The sequence below is a fragment of the Meles meles genome, chromosome 1 (genome assembly GCF_922984935.1).
Source record: "Meles meles chromosome 1, mMelMel3.1 paternal haplotype, whole genome shotgun sequence".
Taxonomy (NCBI): domain Eukaryota; kingdom Metazoa; phylum Chordata; class Mammalia; order Carnivora; family Mustelidae; genus Meles; species Meles meles.
In genome coordinates this window covers 17,460,989-17,474,054 of record NC_060066.1, presented here as the reverse complement: position 1 = coordinate 17,474,054, position 13,066 = coordinate 17,460,989, and the positions used below count along the sequence as shown (strand labels likewise).

At 51.5% G+C, this 13,066-nt stretch overlaps 1 protein-coding gene across 2 annotated transcripts in view; it reads left to right on the top strand.

The window, feature by feature from the left end:
- ZHX2 (zinc fingers and homeoboxes 2) overlaps window positions 1–11,259 on the top strand; it is a 158,273-nt gene extending 147,014 nt beyond the window's left edge. For both annotated transcript variants that reach the window (XM_046012405.1, XM_046012414.1), the window contains exon 4: window positions 9,968–11,259. The gene's annotated coding sequence lies outside the window, so the exon portion shown is untranslated. The remainder of the gene's footprint in view (window positions 1–9,967) is intronic.
- Window positions 11,260–13,066: the final 1,807 nt, after the last annotated feature.

Here is a 13,066-nt window from a genome sequence, read left to right as displayed (position 1 = left end):
GCAGGCAGAGAGAGAAGAGGAAGCAGGCTCCCCGCTAAGCAGACTGCCAGACGCGGGGCTCGATCCCAGGACCAGAGGCTTAACCACTGAGCCACCCAGGCGCCCCTGTTTTCCTGCCTTCTTAAGAGACCCTGCCAGCCCAGCCTGTATCTACCTTGTTGAAATGAGGGAGCGATTTTTTTTTTCTTTTTTTTTTGGTCCAATCCAAATCTGCCTGAAAACTCCTAGCTTGCCTTGTCTTCTTGACCTTTTCCAGTGCCTGACAGAGTCTACGTGATAGCTTTTTCCTCCTGCCATGGAGTGGACAACAGTCAGTTCGATTCAGCAAATCCATTCTACACACCTACTGTGTGCTGGGCTCTGTGCTAAGCACCAAGATGATGGGATGAAGAAAACAGAGGAGGGTCCTCACACACATAGAGCTCAGTCAGGCCAAGGAGAGAGGAAACCGCTCTTTCCTTTACCAGCCGGGGTGATCCATGGTGTGACCAGGAGATTAACTCAGGCTGAGGTCAGGGCGGGCTTCCTGGAGGAAGGGACATCTGCCTCAGAGGCTAGCTGAGGGGAAGGAGTTAACCTGCACGCCAACAAGGAAGAGAGGTTCATGTGGAAGGAGTAGACAAGGCAAAGTTCCAAAGCCAAAAGAAGGAATGGTACAGCTGAGGAACCAGGTTTGGGCATAGCCAGAAAGCCGAATTTGGGGTTCAGCAGACAACGAGAAAGGACAACTGGAATAAAAGACGATGGTTTTCCCCAGGAGACAAAGCTCTTCTGGACCGAGTTTGAATAGAAGAATGCTGAGTGTCCCTGTATCCCAGAGTGAGCTTGGAGGGCACTTCCAGATCCCCATCCCTGAGTGGCGGTTGTCTGGGGATGGCAGCTCCCAGAGCCCCCTGGGGCCACCTGTCCCCCCATCCCTTCTCCCCCAGACCTTACCACCGCCAACAGCTAAAAATGCCCACCTGTGTTGGCTGCCACTGTGCCTGCCCCTGACCTGAGGCCCGAGAGAAACATGAAGGGGGGACACAAGGCTAAAACCATAGAGAGCAGCTTTGGAGGGAAGGGCAGGAGGACGGAAGTGGGTACAAGGCCTCCTGAGCACCCAAGGCTTGAGAGCGAGGCACTCGGGCCACAGATGGTCTCACTCAGTGCTCCTAGTGATGCCAGATTTTTTTTAAAGGTTTATTTACCCACTTCAGAGAGAAACAGAGAAAGTAGGGAGAGGGGCAGTGGGAGAGAGAGAAAAAAAAATCTTCAGCAGACCCCCTGCTGAGCAGAGCCCAGCACGGGGCTCGATCCTCCGACCCTGAGCTCATGACCCGAGCCTAAATCAAGAGTCGGATGTTCAACCTACTGAGCCACCCAGGAGCCCTGTAATATTTTACAAACCCAGAAACAGAGGCTCAAAAACCAAGGAGCTTACCGTATTCTCCGAGCCAGCACCTCAGTTCCATCCTGGAGCCCTGGCTCCTACCGCCGTCTCTGCCTCTCTGTTTTGGACAGAAATTCCCCATTTCTGACTGACACCCCCCACCCCCGTGGTGGTGTTGGGAGGCAGGGAATACCTAGGGTGTCTAGAATGGACCATTAAACATTAGCTAAATCAGAGATGAAGGAACTAGCTATTTTCTTCTCCTCTCTCCCCCGCCAAAAACTGGGAACACCCAGAAACCCCCTTTTATGTTTCTTTATGGTAAACACCACAAGCACGAGCTGAGAAATGTTCCTAAGCAAGATGCTGAGAGCTGCTCGACACCTGGTGACATCCGACGTCCCTAACTGGCTTCCTGGTATTTCCGAGGTGCCACTCTACGGAGAGACGGGCTTCGGTCTGCCCTGGGGCTGGCATCCTGGACACAGACACCCCTTAAAGGAACCTTTCAACTTGGAAGAGAGCCCTCCAAATTACTTCACAGCTTTTATGATCTGAACACATGGGTCTCTTGAAATTCATAAATATTCAGCGATGCCTTTATTTAAACACGTATTTATTTAGGAAGCTGCTGTTGAGTTCAGTTGTCGCACGTATAATAATCCCGAAAATAATGCACCGTTTTGGCTTCGGATAAGGTGTTAGGGGATGTATATACGAGAGAGGGAGGATGAACTTGGGTGGGCAGCTGAGAGCAGATGCCAGGGTTTCCCCCTTGGTGGGAGCTAAGTATCCCCTCCCTAAAGCTTCAGAAGGCTTACATTAGCATTCGACTCGGCCGGGCTCCCTCGGCCTTGAGGTTGGACAGAAAGATAAGGAGGCCTTTCCAGACCTTGAATTGTGTTGTCTTGATTCAGCCTCCAAGTCCAGTTATCAAAGCCATCTATTAAGAGACCTGTCCCGGTGAGAGGCTGAACAGTAAATTTCCTCCTTTCCGAAAAATGAGTCAGAATACTTGAGCCCCACATGGCCAGACATATGCCTCGATGTTTGGCCAGATGGAATATCCCAGAACTCCTACTACTGAGAGTTTCTATTTACTGGCCTGTGCCATGTGCTTGGGATTCTTCTGCACACATCCAGTAACTCGCTGAAACTTCATTTCATCCCTGTGAGATAGGTGTGGCTTTCTTCCCATTTTGCAGAGGGCAAAACTGAGGCTTAGAGAGATTTGCCCTGTGTCCCGCAGCTCAGGGCTGGCAGAGGCTAGAGGCCATCTCTCGTCTATTGGGTCAGTGCCTGACCCAGCCACAGGGACAGCACTGCTACGGCTCAGCCTGGACCAAGAGGGCTTGGCCGCTTCTTAATACAATACACAAAAAACGAATACACAAGTATTCATTCGCTAATTCTGCTCCCTCCCAGTTTCTGACAGTTTCCAACTCACGATTAGGGATGGCTTCAGAGAAGAGAGAAATTTTGTGAAATGCCAGAAAAATATTTTCCATAGTTCAGCTTGCTTCAAAAATTCAAGGCTACCCAGTGTTGCATCGTGGCTACCATTTAGGATCCGGGATATGCGTGCCCCCCGCGATCTGTTCAGATTCGCTGTCCAAATACAGATATTTGAATGAGCGGATGGATGGATCGGTGGATGGATGGATGAAAATGTAATTACCCGTTTCCGGGTCTCTCCTCCACCAGACCCTGAACACGGGGACCATAGCCCATTCATCTCTGAGTCCCCAGTGCCTAATGGGGAGCAAATACACAACAGCAATGTATTGAACCAGCCTGAGAATTAGCAAACGCAGTTGGCTCTCAGTTGTCTGGAATCTGACATTTCAGGCCTTGGCTCCTCCTCCCCGTCTTCCGTCACTCAGTGGCGTCCTTGGCGGACAGCAGGCAGAGGAGCGGAGCCGGGGACAGCCTGCTCTCCGTGTGTGCCAGCAGCTGAAGGAAAAGGTCTGCTGGAGAACCCGTCACTGGGTGATGCTTCTCGGGGACTGCGCGTTAGCCTTGCGGCCCCAGCACTAATAGAGTTCAGTGCGACACTTCCGTGTACCTGATTCTGGAGCTTCTCACAGCAGGAGCTCGCACGTGCTTGGGAAGCTTGTAGCAATTTAAGAACCATGACGTCTGAGTTCCCTCATCTGTCGGAGGAAGGATGTGGGCCCCAAGGAGAGGAAGTCACCGGGTCAGAGACACCTGTCGTAAGTGACATGGTGCCTTCGTGCATCAGGTATCTGGGGAATGCCTGCGTCATGCCAGGTTCTGGGGCGCTGCTGTGCCCAGCATGTCCCTGTCCTCATGGAGCCCACAGTCTCGTGAGGAACGAAGCTTTAAGCAAACCAAAAGGAAAGACTGCCATGCTGACAAGTTTTTTGAAGGAAAGGTCCCTGGTCTGTGAGTATGGAACAGGGGAATTTGACTTGATTTCAGGGGTTAGGGGAGTTTTCTCGAGAGATAATAAACGACTTGAAATCTGAAATGTCAAGTACGCGTTGGCTGAGCAGTGAGGAGGGGACCACATTCAAGCAGAAGATACATCGTCCTCAAAGTCCATGAGGCCAGAGGGAACTTAAGACATCGGGGACCTAAAAGGTGGCCATTGCGGCTGTGATTTGCCTGAGTTCACACTCTAGAGACATGCAGGGGTGGAAAGCCAGAGGGCTACGTGGACTCACTTATAATCCAGATTTCCCTTGAGACTTCTACCTCACCCGTAAAGAAGCCTGCGTGGTTCTGTGTGTGGGATCCTGTCGAGAAAGGCTGAGACGCTCCAGGAAGGAGTGAAAGGAAAGTCATGTTGGAGAGAGCTGGGTGTTCAGACCTTCCTACCCTCGTGGTAAATGGAGGACGGATGGTGGAAAATTCTAGAGCATCCACATGCGCATTACTTTATTCTGTCTTACTAGTAAGTTTTTGTAACCTTAACACTTATGGTATTAGTCCACAAGGGCTGCCAGAACAGACCAGACTGAGTGGCTTAAACACCAGAGATTTATTTCCTCCCCGTTCCGGAGGCTGGAAGGTCAGGATCCAGGTGCCAGCAGGGTTGGTGGCTGGGGAGGCCTCACTCCGCGGCTTGCAGATGGCCACCACATCTCTGTGTGCCCTCCTGGTCTTTCCTCTGCACATGCACACTCCTGGTCTCTCCTTACAGGGACACTAGGGCCCCACCCCTATGACCTCATTGAACCACAATCACCACCTTGAAGGCCCATCTCCTAGTACAGTCATACTGGGGATTGGGCTTCTGCAGATGAATGGTGGGGGAGGGGACCTATTCAATCCATGGCACTAACAGAGTTGTCTCTTGTTGTCAGGATTAAATTAAATAATACAAGTGAAATCCCTAAATGCAGTGGTGGGGGGGAGCGGCACGCATTAGCATCAGCAATGCTCAGCAGCCCGCTCTGCATTGAGTCCTTTCTCTATGGAGAAGATCTTGGCCAACTGCTTCCTGCTTTTCCAAGTTGGCTTTTCACATGAGGCCCCCCCTTGTACAAGCTCAAGCCTTTAGGTGTTAATTGCATCTCAGAGGGGTGGGGGTCCGGGAGGGAGCTGAGCCCTTACTGTGCCGGGCACTTTGCATGTGTTGACAATGCTCTGAAGTCAACATTTTTTTTTTTTTAATGGTGGAGGAGAGTGAGGCACAGAAAGGTAACTCATCCAAGATCGTTGAGCTGGAAAGTGGGGGAGCTGGCATTCAGACCCAAATCCACGTGCGTAAACAGGAGGGCTGTGCCTTGTGAATTTAAAATACAATTCTGTTTGCTCAAATTCTTCGGACTCCTCTGGATAATATCCTCAGATGGAAAAAGGGCAGGAAGAACCAGTGACCCCTCTGATTCCTCCATCCAGCCTCCCTGCAAGCAGCCTGGGGGAGATGTACCTGGCTTTTAAGTCTCAGCAATTCCCCCAAGCCCAGAGGGTCACTAAACTGCTGCAGGAAAAAAGAGCGCTGGCCAGATGTGTCTTGGCCAGATGTGCCAGAGTTGACCGAGGCCTGGCATGGGAATGATTTAGGATGGGATCGAGTCTTCCTGGTCCCCCGGGGAAATTGCTTAATCACTCTCCCTGCCACCGTGTTTTCCTTTTCCCAATTCTCATTAAAATCAGACCATGCCCCCTCCCAAGAAAAGAAAGTTTGCCTCAAATATTATTAAGATAATAAATCACTATCACAGTGCTTGTTTTTCTCACGGAGTACCATGTTACGCTCTCCTGAGTCCGCAGGGCTTAGGGAAATCCCTACAGGGAAAATTAAAGAGACACAGAAACAGAAAGGTATCACATGGGAAAAGAATTCTAATTTTTTCATGTTTCCCCAATGGGTAAAGTCATAAAGAAGCAGATTTTGCTAAGGAATTAGGTGGTACTTTTTAACCTTCCAAGCTGTCCCCAAGATAGAAAGGGAGGCAGAGGGTTCCCTGTCCTGGCCAGGGTTCAGGGAGAGGCTGGACATCCACTTGGTAGAGATGTTTGAATAGTGGCCATAAGTGAAGGGTCCAACGACCTTGCTGTTTCCTCCCATAGCCAAGATCCAGTGCTCTAGGATCAAGTAATCCATTGGGTCCCTGGTTCTCTGCAGGGGGAGTGTCCCCGACCAGGGACCAGTGGTAAGATTGCAGCTTGAAGCCCAGGGGATTAGCAAGAGGCCACATCCTCAATGTCACTGTACTACTGGAAAATAAAAACCTAGAAGGGAGCTCTGTCACCAGCCTTGTGTAACCAGCCACCCCTCCCAAAGCACTGTGCTTTTTCCCGCTTTTCATTCACTAATGAACTTTGGAGTATACTTTTGGGGGCCAGACCCAGTGCAGGGGGGCGGGGGGCGGGGCAGGGGTCTTGCAGTGAACGCTCTGGGCCCCGCCCATGTCCTCACAGGATGGACAGTTAGCCAGGCTGTGTGAAGACAGTGTGACTTGGTTGTACTAGGGATGCCCAGGTGTGGGAGCCTCTCACAAGGAGACCGGAGGGCACCAGGGAGCAAGGCTTTCCGGGGAAGCAGCCTGTGGCTGGCCCGGGCTGCCCACAGGGAAGGCACCGGGGCCACTGCTCTGTCCCTCCCGGGGACCGTGCCCTGCCTTCAGTTTCCAGCGGCTTCCCAGCCTCGCTCTGAGAGCCTGGCCGGCTCTCACAGCCCTGCTCACGGCTATGCACCCTGGGAGAGGTCAAGGAGAGCTGAAGTCCAGCAGCTCCCAGGGTGCCTCTGAGGGCCCAGAGCCGACCAAAGACATCCGGGGTCTCTGCAAAAGCAGCTCTGTCTCCTTCTCTCCAGGTCACCCTCTGGCCCTTGCAGTCTGTTTTGGGGAGATTTTAAGGATTTTATTCAGTAGTTGGTTTTCTTCCTTAAAACGTCTGGTTGGAGGATTGTGTGTGTTCGTGTCCACAGGACCTGACACAGGGAACCCGAACACATTGCCAGATGAAGAAGCACCTTAATGCTGAGGTGTATCTAAAAATGTGGGACTTTTGGCCTTTGGAGAGACGCGGTTCCGTTCCATTTTTGAGGAAAGAAAATAGGTGTACTCACACGCACGTGCACACACATGCACGCACGCACACACCAGTGAGCGAGCTCACGGACCCCTAAAGCCTCGATTTTACACCTGGCCTTCCTCGAGGAAAAGCTGAAGCGGTATTTCGGGAGCACCTGCGTGCTTGGCCAGCCTCAGCTGTAACCCCCGCGGAGGCCCGCAGGTGTGAAGCATGGAAGCGAGTCTCCAGGAGGTTAATCGGCAGACGTGGGCATGCAGCTAGGAAGTGGCACAGGGACACAGCCGGGATCCCCACCACTCCGCTCTTCCCGCTCAGACCCACCACAGCCGGCACCCACGGTCGGCCCGGCTGGGAGACAGAAGAGCAGGAGCTGTCTCCCCGCCTTGGGCCTCCTTCCTTGGAGTCTTGAGCCCTGCTCGGGTGGACCTCCACCCAGAGGAGCCCCGTTTGCAAGGCTGCTGAGAGACCCTGGTTGCCGGGGAAAACCCAGTTCCTTGGGGAGCACAGCAGGAGGCCGGCTGCGGTCCGTGTGCCCACCCAGGGGTGCCTGTGGCTCTCCGTGGGATCAGCAATAGGCACGCTGTCATCTCTGAGCGCCCAGAACTGCCAGCCCCTGCCTTTGAAGCAGACGTGCTCACCGCTGTCCGCAGGCAGCTCCATGCAGGGGAGACAGTGTGCATAGGACACGGAGTGCGGACCCAGGTCTGGTGTGGGAAGAGCAGTTCTGCTTGGACTGGCCTTGGAGGAGCGCAGGCTGCACCACTTACTAGTTGCCTGACATCATTTAATCGCTCCGAGCCCCCGTTTCCCCCAGCATGGTGCGCTCCACAGTCGCCTACCTCTCCGCCTTCTGGAGGGAGCAGACGAGGGCATTCGCGTTAGCACCTAGCATCCAGCCTGGCCCAGAGTATGCATGAGAGAAATCCCAGTTACTGCCCGTGCTGTCCCAAGCAGGGTCATTCCTGGTTTTGATGGTGCTGCTGAGAAATCATGTTGACTTGGGGAGCTCACCCTTCCTCCCGAAGCTTCCCTCTTCTTCTGGCGAACGGAGCGATGTTGGCCGCACCCAGTGTAAGAAGTCCTGGGGCTCTTGTGCTGGACCAGTCTGGGGCAGTACCAGATCCCAAGGACACCCCGGGACTCCGGTTTCATCCACAGACCTTTCTTTCATAAGTTGGCTTCTTAACGCCAGCATTCATTGTCCTCGTCATGAGCTCCTGGGAAATGTGGGCACGTTTGACCTCCAGACAACGGGAACAAATGACAAGATAGATGACCTGCTCAGGCCTCTGACTGAGAAGTGCATCCGCGTGCTCCCAGGCCCCTGTGCCAGAGCCCTCCTCGGGGGGGGCCCTCCCTACCCCTCTCTCAGCCAGAGAAGTGTCCTGACGAGGAGGGAGGCAGAGGACAAGCCAGTGGCTTCAGGAACCTGCAGATTCGATAAGCTTCTGGCCTGTCACAGGATAGTAGCTGTCCCCTTGACAACCCTGCGCCCTCCCCTGGGGTTCCTCCCACAGGAGCCCACAGGGTAGTAATGGCGGTCTGTCTTCGTCCCAGGGCCGCCTTCCAGCGGGTGGCTTACACAACGGAGATGTGTTCTCTCTCAGTTCTGGAGGCCGGAAGTCTGGTGTTGGCAGGGTTGGTTTCTTTCTGGGGGCTGTGAGGGGAGAGTCTGTTCCATGCCTCTCTCCTAGCGTCTGGTGAGGAGCTGACCGTCCGTGGCACCGGTGGGCTTGTGGCTGCATCACTGTGGTCTCTGCCTTTGTCTTCACACGGTGCTCTCCCTGTGTGAGTCTGTCTGTGTCCAGCTTGCCTGTTGATGGCATCACCAGTCGCACTGGAGTGCACATGTTCACTTGATTACTTATCTCTGTAACGAAAGATCCACATCGGGTGACATTCTTAGGTCCCGAGGATTGGGACATCCACAGAGCTTGTTGGGGAGACACAGTTCAGCTCATCGGATGGTCCTTGCACTGTTCTCCTCACTTCAAAGAATATAAGAATTAAGCGTTTCTCCATATGGACTCTTATTAGATACTGTTTGTTACGAGCATAGATAGACTCTGGAGACGGCCTGGGTTGGAATCCTGACTGGGCCACGTCCTAGCTGTCTAATCTTGGGCAAAGCGTCTAGCCTCCCTGTGCTCAGCCGTTAAGTGGGACTAATGGTCACATGATTGGGTTGATACGAACACCAAATTAATAATACACTTAAAATGTCTCACCTTGTTATGAGCCTACCGTGCTTGGAAAAGGCTTACCTAACAACAACAACAAAGGTATATAATACTATGTAGTACACTTCCTAAGTATCTTATTTACTATGTAACCGCATACTGGACACTGTCCCAAATTCTGGGGCGAACGTCAGCTTCCTTAATCATCTCCGCAACCCCTATTAGTAATCGTTTTACAGAAGCAAAAACGAAGTCCTAGAGAGGTTAGGTCACATGCGTATGGCCCCACCGTCAGTAAACAGAATAGTTAGGACCCAAATCCAGTTTGCCAGACTCCGGAACCTCTTAGGAACCACTGCGTCTGGCCGCCTCTCCAGGAATAGGGAAAGGGCCTTGAAATGAAGTAAAGAATTGTAGACCTCCACCTCCACTTGCCCAGAAAACCCTCCTGTTTTCAAAGGCCTGATCCTGGAGGCACTTCTGTGATGTCACACTGGGCTCAGAAACACACACTCCTTTTTAACAACTAGCCCCAGGGCGCCTGGGTGGCTCAGTGGGTTAACCGTCTGCCTTCCGCTCAGGTCATGATCTCAGGGTCCTGGGATCGAGTCCCGTGTCGGACTCCCCGCTCAGCGTGGAATCTGCTTCACTCTCTCCCTCTGCCCCTCCTCCCTGCTCGTGCTCTCTCTGTCTCTCCAATAAATAAATAAATAAAATCTTTAAAAAAAAAAAAAACTGGCCTCAAACCTGGGCATTTATCTCTCCTCCAAGCCCCAGGAAGGCTTTGGAAGGGGCCGTCCCCGGGAGAGCCAGGAAGAGTGACCCCTGCCTCCTCTCCCCCAACCCCCCCTCCAAGGGAATGAGCATCTCCTGACATTGTGTTTCTGGTTTTGTGTCATCTTCCTAGGGACGTCTGTCGGAACTGCATTGCTGATAAAGGGGACGTTCTGTCTTTGACAAAAGAAGAGAACCTCCCTCCCCGGCCGTGGGCCACCCTGGCCAGAGACTCCAAGTGGAACCACTTAGCGGGCACGTGGCTGCAGGGAACAGGAACCCCAGCCCTCACTCACGCCGCCCGGAGGACCGGTGGGAATTGTTCATAGTGCCAAAGTCCTACTACTGCGTTTTCAATGGGTCCCTGTAAATAGTTTGCTCCTCTGCCCTGGCCCCCACCTCTTGCTATACTGGAACCAATTTGTACGATGTGGGAATTTTGTTACCTTTTTAATCAAGGGCAGCGTCCTTTTCCAGCACTACCATTGTAAGGTGGTTTTTTTTTCCCAGGCGGGAGGGCTGATCACACGTGCTTTTCTCTTTTTGCCTTTTCTTTTTTTTTAATCTTTATTTTATTAATTTTGGGCAGTGGGGGGACGTTAGCATTAGTGCCGTTATATCTACTGGACTTTAGGTAGGGAGAGTTCTTTTTTTTTTTATTTTTTTAAGTAGTTTGAAATTTGCGCAATTTCTCTGTGGGAAGGGCTTGGATTGGGGCATCTGTCTCCACTTTGAGAGGGTTTACAGATGATGGAGCTTCCGGATCAGACCCATTTCCAGGTCTCCCCCCAGCCACCCCCGTGGTCCCTGTTTAGCCACGCACGAGGCTTTCCGAACTGCCAGCAGGTAGATCTGGTTTCTCAACCGCCTGGCCTCTTCGGCCCACCGTGGGCCGAGCCAGCACCAGAGACCCCGGGGGGCAGGTGGCCTCTTTTCAGATACCAGCAGAAAGGGCTCCTCCATTTTTAGCATTATCATTTCTTCTATGAAATTAAAACAACAAGAGGTCTTCCTATCTAGATGGTACAAAGATGAACCGCTTCAGTTTTTGGTTTCTGTTCCTGACTGGCTTTTCTCAGTGTGGTTTTTGACAAGATTTCAGCTTGAAGCCTCACCATGAATTGGTTTTTGTTTGTTTGTTTGTTTGTGTGTTTGTTTTGGGGCCAATTTTAGACTCTGGAGTGCACTTTTATTTTTTTCTTTCCAGTTAGTCCTAACTTCTAAAGAGGAAAAACCAAGAGACATATTTGGTGTAAATGTCACAATATGAGTTGTGTTTGCAACCACCCCTCCCCCAGCCCCGCATTTGGGTACCCTGCACCAATAAAATGCTAGGGAGTTTGGAAAAAAAAAACAACACCATTTTTTCTAACTTGTTGCTGATTTGTTGTAACTCAATAAAGCAAAGACTAAACATTTTTATAACCTTTTCCTCTGCTCCTTGTTCTTCATTGCCGTCTGGCTCCCAGGGCATGGCACGAGGGTACCAACCTCCCCCCCTGCCCCCCCCCCCATCTCAGAGCTCGTATGACAGATTCCTTTGACATTTCTCATTTTCTGTCTTGGGGAGATCCGACAACACTAAGGGGACTTTCAAAACAGGGCGTAAATGTTGATGTGGAAGTCAGTCCTAGCTCTTCGACACAGAAAAGGAAGGAGGCCCTCCCTCCTCCTTCACAAAGAGAATCATCAACTGTGGCAGAGTGGGAGGGAGACCCGCAGGCCACATGCCGCACCCCTGTGCACACTCAGGTGACCCAAGGTAAGTCACTACCTTCCTTGGACTGCCGAGGATTGGTGATGAGGACGCTGCCATTTCTCAGAGAAGGTTGGCTTTTGTGTCTCTGCCCAGGTAAGGTTTAAAGAGTCCCTCACTATGTGGGGAAAGGGGAACCCTCTTAACCCTGTTCGTGGGAATGCAAGCTGGTGCGGCCACTCTGGAAAACAATATGGAGGTTCTTCGAGAAGCTAAAAATAGAGCTACCCTATGACCCAGCAATTGCACTACTGGGCATTTACCCTAAAGATACAAACGTAGTGATCCAAAGGGGCACGTGCACCTGAATGTTTGTAGCAGCAATGTCCACAATAGCCCAACTATGGAAAGAGCCCAGATGTCCATCAACAGGTGAATGGATAAAGACAATGTGGTTTATATATACAATGGAATATTACTCAGTCATCAAAAAAATAAAATCTTGCCATTTGCAACAATATGGATGGAACTAGAGGGGATCATGTTAAGTGAAATAAGTCAATCAGAGAAAGACAATTGTCATATGATCTCACTGATAATGTGCAATTTAAGAAATAAAACAGAGGCTCATAGGGGAAGGGAGGGAAAAAATAAAACAAGACGGAGTCAGAGAGAGAGACAAGCCACAAGAGACTCTTAAGTATAGGAAACAAACTGAGGGTTGCTGGAAGGGAGAGGGGTGAGGGGATGGGGTAACCGGGGGATGGGCATTAAGGAGGGCACGTGATGTGATGAGCACTGGGGGTTGCATAAGACTGATGCATCTCTGACCTCTACCTCTGACACTAATAATACACTACATGTTAATTAATTGAATTTAAATAAAAAATAAAGAGTCCATCACTGTTCAGCGGTGACACTCATCTACCCAGTGGTTTTCAAACGTGGGCAGGTCCCAGAATCACCCGGAAGGGCTACTTAAAGTTTGTGAATCAGTAGGTCTGGAGCAAGAGCCGAGAGTCTGCACTGCTAACAAGTTTCCAGGAAAGGCTGACGCTGCTGGCCCAGGGAACCCACTTTGGGAATCTCTGGTCTCGAAGTTTAGTTTTCCAGGGGCTAATGGACTTTTGGCCAGCTTTTCTAAACGAAGCATGTGTATAAAGCATGCATAAGCATATTCTTCAGGTAGTCCCCCCACTTCCTCCCACACGAGAAACACTGAAAAATCAGGGACTCCGGGTAAGTTGGCCTTTTCCAGAAGATGCGCTCAATGTTGAATATCGTAGTTTTGACCTTTGGCTGAAAAACCACGCAACCCTGCAGTGGCTCTTATCTGTGGACCCCTGTTGCCTTGGAGAGAACTGCCCGTTAATGTCTTGGACCAATGTCACCTGCCCTCCAGGACTCCCTGCCTGCGGGACAGGATGGGACTGAGGCAAGCAAGCCCCTATGGGTGCAAAATGTAAGGAACCAAGGCCATGCCAGCGCCGAGCGTGGACGTGCAGGACCCCAAGAGAGGACATCTCCTTAAATGTC